Genomic DNA, 7,081 nt, shown 5'->3' with positions numbered 1-7,081 from the left:
AACTGTATCGTCTGCATATCTGATTGTATTTATCACAATTCCATTAACCTTCACACCCCATTCCAAACTATGCAGCGCTTCCTTAAATATTCTATCCTGGTCTTCTTCACATTTATCTCTGATTCTACTGTGGATGATACGTAGAAAGATTTTCAAGGTGTGGCTCATAAGGCTTATCATTCTATAGTCGCTACAGTTTTTCGGACGTTGTTTTTTTGGTAGGGTTATGAATTCGGACTTTAACCAATCTTCAGGGATATCACCAGTCGAATAAACATCATTGAAAAGTTTGACTAGTATTTTAATGTTTTCCTCATTTATGAGCTTTAACATTTCTGTAGGTATGTTGTCGGGAACAACGGCTTTCTTGTTTTTTGCCAATTTTATAGCATGTTGTATTTCTGATTTTAGTATTTCTGGTCCTTCACCTTCATCTAAAGTGTCCAGTTCTTCGGGTCTATCATCATTATACAGTTCATTTATATAATTATACCAGATAGTTCGAATTTCGTGTTCGTCTATTATCATTTTTCCCGACGAATCGGTTATAGTATGTGGAGTTTTCTTATAATAAAGACCAGCTACTTCTCTAACTTTTTTAAACATATTAAACGTATCATGTTTTTCATTCATCTTTTCTAATTCCTTGCATTTATCCTCCATCCATTTTTCTTTAGCTACCTTTATTTTTTGTTTAATTAGTTTCTGTTTTTCTTTGTATTCTGTTTTGTTATCTTTCAGTTTTCTTCTCTGCTCCATCAATTCCAGGATTTCATCAGTCATCCATTGTTGCTTTTTGTGCCTCTGCATCGTTGTTGTATATTTTTCCATTACTTTCCAGGTAAGATCTTTAAACGTGTTCCATATTTCTGTATTGTTTTCATTTGTTGAATTATTTAGCTGATTATTCAGGTCATTTTCTATTAGCGTTTTGTTGGATGCTGATATATGTAATTTTGGTGTTTTGGGGCTTTCTTCGACTTTTTTGAGCTTCACTTGGATGCCAGCTATTAGAGGGTTATGGTCTGAACCGATATCTGCACCATGATATGTCGTTGATCTCTTGACACCATTCTTAAATCTCTTGTTTACTAGAATATAATCTATCTGATTTCTAATTATATGAAGCGAGTTATCTCCTGGTCCCTTCCATGTATATAATCTTCTTTTGTGTAATTTGAACCATGTATTTGCGATTATCATGTCATGTTCTTGACAGAACTGGTATAATCTATCGCCTCTTTCATTGCTCTCCCCTAGTCCATATTCACCTATCAGGCCAGATCTTCGTCCTTGACCAATTTTCGCGTTAAAATCTCCAATAATATATGTGATTTCGTTCCTTTTTAGATTGTTAAGTGTCTGTTTTAATTGACTATAGAATTATTCAACATCATTGTCATATTTCTTTTCTGAAGTAGGGGCATATATCTGGATAACATTGACATTAAATGGTTTACTATTTAATTGGAGTATCGCTAGTCTGTCATTTACAGGTACAAAATTTTTTACATATTTCTTGAATTTAGATGTTATAAATATGCCAACTCCATTCCTATGATGTACGTCATCTTCTACACTTCCAGAATAGTATAGTGTGCCTTCATTTTGTTCACATGTTCCCGCTCCAGGCCAGCGGAGCTGTTATTGTGTATGTATCTCAAATTTAGAGAAAGCTGTTCCACGTGGGATATGTCGGTCGTTTCGTCAAATATGACAGATAGTACTTTAATATAATAATTTGCACTTTAAACCTGATTGTATGTTGCTCAGGAAGATGCTGTGGATAGGTGTTATTTAAGAGTCTTATCTCCTAATGCGATTTTAAACCTTAACAATAATTCCCCTCATTGCTAGGTCCAACATCTTCGTCGAGAAGCAGAAGGCCATCATCACGATAGTCTCTTAGAGGAATATTTAGGACCCTACTATTGGTCGTAGGCTTTCTTTATTTTTTTTTTGTATCTGTTTAGACCTCTGAGAGCCTATCTGGTTAAAGACTGACTTTTACGGGTTGCGATAACTTTGTAGAAAATCCAGCTCAACCTGAACGCACTCCTTGTGGTATGATGTTTTTTCATGGGTTTGTATGGCTCCGTCTTTGCTCATGAGTTTGGTGAAAGATGTTAAGGGTTTCGTGACAAGGCTTTGGGCTGTCATCCCTATATTGTGACCATACTTTTCATTCGAAAAATAAAACACAATACTTGTAAAACAATTCCTTTTGACTGTGCGAAAATACTAACCAACTCCTATGTTCTAAGTGCTGGTGAGTTTTTTTATTCTTTGTGTGTATAGAATATGGAAATTGATACGATTTTAATGGCTGTCAAGGTAGTTCTAACAATTGGCACTTTGTAAAATTATCAACATTTTGATTTAAGAAACATCCTACGTCATTCTTGAAGCTTCTGTTACTGTCTTTGTCCAATTCTAGCCCAGAAAACATATTTAACCCCTGTTTTGTACATATATATGTGTTTGAAATTAAAAACATTTGAACTGCAAATATTTAAATTTATATTTTTTTAAATTCTCGGAGGGGGCCATGGCCCCCTCCCTGGATCCGCCCTTGGATAAGATGATGGTTAAGTGATTATAACGTGTGAAAACTTTATTAGGTCTAAAACACTAAATTAAACAGTAAAATATAAGATAAGTCCGTTACACTTTGAACTGTCTAAAGTTTTGATAAAACAGGACACGAATAACTTTGAAGAGATATGCACGCTAAGACGGATTGTTTCACCATATGACTCGGCCGTGGTGTTTGAAGACGAACGCTTTTACGAACCTTTTCTTTTATGCTTTTACGATTTTATGCTTATGACTTTATGCTTTTACGAACCTTTTCTTGGGCGAATGTGCTTGGTGACTGCCTCTATCGTATGATGACATGTGGATATATCGATATAAAAATACCACGTTGGCACGTCATAAGAAAAAGACATTAAATTAAATAAACTAGAATAGAGCATAAACATGGCCTCCGCCTTGGCAAACACTGCCAACAAATAACGCTAAACAACTGTTCAAATGTCTCAACTAACTTAGTCCGAAATAGGCAACGGACACACTTTGGCGAAGGAACGATTAATAATACCATTGTCTGTCTTTATCTTGAAAACCCGTGCTACACCATCGCTGCCGCGTATCAGTTCAGTCACGCGACCTAACTTCCACCTTAGTGAAGGCAAATTGTCCTCTTTAATAAGCACTAACGCGTTTTCCGCATCACTTCACCATGGGTAGTAGTCCACTTTGTACGCTTCTGTAGTTCGGAGATGTATTCCTTGTTCCAGCGTTCCCATATGTGATGGGAAAGCTGCTGGATATGTTGAAACTTCGAGAGACGATTAACTGGAATATGACGAAGATCTGGATCTGGATTGGTAGTAAGTGGTCTTCCGATGAGAAAATATACAGGAGTCAAGGGGGAGAGATCATTATAATCACAAGATAAAGGATGAATAGGTCGGGAATTTATTATGGCATCAATTTGCAAAAGCAACGAATAAAATTCCTCGAACGTTAGGTGGGCATTTCCCAAGATTCTATGTAAATAATGCTTAATTGTTCTTACCCCGCTTTCCCACAAGCCGCCAAAATGAGGAGAATACGGATGTATGAAGGACCACGAAATATTATCCTTTAGCAAGGATTCTCTTATCGCTGGAGTGTGCTGCTCTAAAAACTCTTTCTTCTTCTTATTCAGGTGCCATCTCCGCTACGGAGGTTGGCAATCATCATAGCTATTTTAATTTTCGAGGCAGTAGCTCTAAATAGTTGTTTTGAGCTGCATACAAACCATTCTCTCAGGTTCTTCAGCCATGAAATTCGTCTTCTTCCGATGCTTCTTCTGCCATCTATCTTTCCTTGCATTATGAGTAGCAGGATGCCATACGTCTCGCCCTGCATCACATGTCCGAGATACTGTAGTTTTCTTTCTTTAATTGTAAGTTCAACTTCCTTCTCTTTACCCATTCTTCTCAGTACTTCGTTGTTCGTAACTCTATCTACCCAGGAAACCCTCATAATTCTTCTAAAGGTCCACATTTCAAAGGCGTTATGTCGTCTCACTGTCTCTACTTTTAACGTCCATGATTCCACTCCATAGTATAGTACACTGTATACGTAACATTTTGTTAGGCGTACTTTAAGAGCTAATGTTAAATCTTTGCTACATAGGACCTTTTTCATTTTCATAAAATTAGAACGTGCTTTTTCGATTCTGACTTTGATTTCTGCAGTGTAGTCAATATTTTCTGTTATAAGTGTTCCTAGGTAGGTAAGTGTACTTATTTTTTACTTTTTCGATCTACTGGCCCTCTACTATTAAGATTTCGTTAGTATTATGGTTGTTTTTACTAATTTTTATAAACTTCGTCTTTTGATATTAAGAGAGAGTCCGTACTCACTACACCTTACTATTTTACTCATCAGTCTTTGCAGGTCTTGTAAACTATCGACTAAAAACTCTTTCAAAGTTCTCAATTCCGAACTAGCTGCTATAAAATTGGTTCCGTTATCGGAAACCAACTTTTGAGGCTTGCCTCTACGCGCAATAAATCTTTTAAAAGCCAACAGAAATGATTCCTTAGATAATTCGGTAACTAATTATAAATGTATGGCCTTCGTACAGAAACAAATGAATAAACACATATAACTCTATATTAATCTGCAACCTCGACCCTTTCTATTGCGAATTAAGAAAGGTCCCGCATAATCCACACCGGTCACGATGAACGGTGGACCAGCTGCGAGGCGCGACGCAGGTAGATTTTCCATTATTGGCTGAATGGGCTTAGATTTCAAACGAAAACATTTCACACATTTATGCACGGTACGTCGTGCTAAATTTCTACCCGATATGGGCCAAAAGGTTTCTCTTACTGTATAGAGCAAAAGTTGAGGACCGCATGCATTAAGTCCTTATGAAAATGATTAAATATTAAAACCGTAACTACATGATCTGCCCCTAAAATGATTGGGTGCCTTTTATCATACCCAAACTTCGAATGTTTTAAACGACCGCCTACTCTCAGAATGCCCTGACTATCAAGAAATGGAGATAAGTTTATAAGCTTACTGTTTTTCTCCAGAGGCCTTTTCTGGCTCAAAAGACTAATTTCGCAAAAAAACGCTTGTGCCTGGCACATTTTTAAAATTCTATTAAAAGCAGAATTTATTTCTTTCGCCGAAAGGGGATCGGAAGTCTTTTCTTTGCTTTTACAAAAGTGAATGAATCTGAACACGTACGCGGTTCTTTTCAACCGCGAAATATTAGAAAAGCGCTCAAACGGAAATACTTCCCGATTGTGTGTTGCGTCCATTTTGTTAACAAAAACCTTAATGCTTTTTCACTCTTCGCTAATTTCAGTAGACGTAACTTGTAAATTTGGCCATTTATCAGATTCTTGCATGAGCCACTCAGGTCTATGCCACCATAAGTTGAATTTCATTATTTTTTCTGGCACCACGCGTCTGGACACTAAATCTGCAGGATTATCTTTACCAGGAACATGTCGCCATTACGCAAATGACGTGGTTTCTTGTATCTCGGCTACGCGATTGCTCACAAACGTCTTCAATAAATTAGCCAGAGTTTTCAACCAGCTGATCACAATTGACGAGTCTGTCCAGAGGTAGCATGCGTTAAATTGTACATTTAATGACATTTTGACCTTATTGGTCAAACGCGATAAAATTATTGCTCCGCAGAGCTCTAAACGCGGCAAGGTAACGGGTTTTACGGGCGCAACCTTGCTCTTCGCACATAATAAAAATGAATGTGATCTACCTAACGTATCGGTAGATTTTACGTATATACAAGCGCCGTATGCTCTTTCAGATGAATCACAAAATCCATGCAGTTCAATATTGACCTCACGAGAGCATATGACGTGCCGCGGTATTTTTAACTTATTTAAATGCCGTAATGCGCTCCTGAATTGTAGGTAATTTTTCGCTAGATGCTCGGGTATGGGATCATCCCACGAAAGACGCTCCAGCCATAGCCTTTGTAGCATAATTTTCGCGGTAATTGTACACGCGCCTAATAGACCCAAGGGATCGAAAATTTGAGCTATTTCTGATAATAAAATTCGCTTCGTAACGGTACGACATAGAGACGAATTTATACTATAAAATAAAGTATCCCATTGAGGTGAATATAACAAACCTAAAGTTTTCGCGTTTTCATTTTCGCCGAATTGAATAACCGAGCTTGTGGCAGTAGTATCCTGAATATCTCTTAATACTTCCGGTTCATTTGAATAAAATTTACGCAATGTGAATCCTTCTCTCTTGAGGACCTCAAAAAGTTGCTTACAGGTTTCGCGCGCCTATTGTTTTGAATTAAAACCCGTTAGTAGATCGTCCACGTAAAAATCGGTCCTTATATTGTTAGCAAGGTCCGGATTCTTAGCTTCTAGCTCCTCACCTAATGTCATTAGACACTTTATCGCCAAATATGAAGAACATTTCATTCCATACGTTCATGAAGGTGTGTTTCGCTCGCTTGACCTATCGGGGTGCAAATGCGTGTGGTGCTTAGAAGAGCGCCGTTTACATGTTGATTGTCTACAACGTTTGTAGAAGTGTCCTGGCTTAAGACAATTCATGCACAGGTTCATCTTTCGTACTTTATCGAATCTTTCTTTCGATGAAAGCTTTAAAAATTCACCGCATTGATAGATAGCATGTTCCCCTTTGCACATGGGGTAACATCTCGCACTATCTGTATTGTTTGGAGTGTCCTGCGATGAGTATAGACCGCGAGTATTCTGTGAATGTCTTGTATTCCGCGGATATGCGCCCGCTTGCGAATTATTTCGCGTATTCTGTTTTTCCGCTTGATTTGCCTCAATTGATTCTAAGGGGTCCGCTCTTAAAAACTTCTTAAAATCGTCGAAACTAGGTATTTCGTTGCTCGTTTTGCTGTTCTCCCACGCGCGTAAAGTAGATGTGTCAAATTTGCTCGAAATGATATGAATGAGAACATCCCAAGATTCTGTAGGTAGGCCTGGTTGCTTTAATACGTATAAGTGTTTTGAAAAAATGTCAACTAGTTGCCGCAATC

The sequence above is a fragment of the Diabrotica virgifera genome, chromosome 8 (genome assembly GCF_917563875.1).
Source record: "Diabrotica virgifera virgifera chromosome 8, PGI_DIABVI_V3a".
Taxonomy (NCBI): Eukaryota; Metazoa; Arthropoda; class Insecta; order Coleoptera; family Chrysomelidae; genus Diabrotica; species Diabrotica virgifera.
The sequence above is the reverse complement of the archived record's forward strand: the minus strand, read 5'-3'. Positions refer to the sequence as shown.